Source organism: Pantherophis guttatus, chromosome 8, assembly GCF_059756535.1.
Source record: "Pantherophis guttatus breed Tessera chromosome 8, ASM5975653v1, whole genome shotgun sequence".
Lineage (NCBI taxonomy): Eukaryota > Metazoa > Chordata > Lepidosauria > Squamata > Colubridae > Pantherophis > Pantherophis guttatus.
Genome location: NC_142070.1, coordinates 19,402,225 through 19,403,404, shown reverse-complemented (window position 1 = coordinate 19,403,404; position 1,180 = coordinate 19,402,225). Strand labels below are relative to the sequence as shown.

The following is a 1,180-nucleotide window of genomic DNA, read 5'->3' as shown; positions in this document are numbered from 1 at the left end:
ACTAAAAAAAGTGCCTAAATACCATTTTTCACACTTAAGTTACGATCATTGCAACATTCCTGTGGTCCTATGATCAAAGTTCAGATGCTTGGCAACTGATTCATATCTATGACGGTTGCAGTGTCCCAGGGTCATGTGATGTAGTCACGTAGTCAGGAGGCAATGGTCTTCACCTGGGTCAGCCCCGGTTCCGTCCACTACTGACCGCAAATATTTCAACATAGCTCTGGACTTGGCGGCTCTCCTTCAAGTACCGTCCGTGGATGCCCCTGTAGCTGCACTCCTGCCTAACACCACTATTCCAGGGAACCCGGAGGAAAGTCATCGCCCAGAGGAGCAGCCTTTGGACCAGGTCCTTCAGCGTGCACATCAATGGGGAAACCAGATTCACTTAATAGCTGTGTTATTAAATGAACAGCTGCAGTGATTCACGCAACAAAACAAATTAAAGCAATATCAGAAAAAGATTTCTCTACAGCTGGAGTGAGAGAGGATTGTTGCTCGTCAACTACTAAAAGATGGCAAGAAAGAGAAAGCCAAGCTTCTGCTAAAGAAGAAGCATTATCAAGAGCAATTGTTAGACAAAACTGAAAACCAAATTAGCAATTTAGAGCGCATGGTCCCTGATATTGAACTCACACTGATTGAGATAAAGTGATTGAGGGTCTCAAAATTGGCAATGAATGTTTAAATAGAATGCACCAAGTTACGTCAATAGAAGAGGTGGAAAGAATCATGGATGAAACCCAGGAGGCTGTAGAGTACCAGAGGCAAATAGATGAGATATTGTCTGGAAGCTTCACTACATAGGATGAAGAGATGCTATTTTAGCTGAATTAGATGCCATCACTCAGGAGCAGATTGATCTTCCAGAGATTCCCTCAGAGCCTCTCCCAGAAAGGATTTCAGAAAAATCACCCATCAGAGTCAAACCAAAGCCAGAATTGATTGCTGCATCTTAACTCCCCTACCTGCGGGGTATCCCTGCATTGAATCTCGGAATCCCAGTGTCTTGTGCCATAAGGAAGTTTTTTTCAGATATTATCTACCAACGTGCAATTGGACTGGTAGTGATTTGCACCTAATGTCAACATTTCAATAAGAATGATTAGCACGAAGGTCCATTTTAGGGAAAGTTGTATTCTTCCAAACATTACTTTTTTTTCAAAACGCTGTTTAA

At 42.5% G+C, this 1,180-nt stretch overlaps 1 pseudogene; it reads left to right on the top strand.

Annotated features, from left to right (window-relative positions):
- Window positions 1-433: 433 nt before the first annotated feature.
- LOC117678982 (charged multivesicular body protein 6 pseudogene) lies at window positions 434-962 on the top strand (annotated as a pseudogene).
- The last annotated feature ends 218 nt before the right edge of the window (window positions 963-1,180 follow it).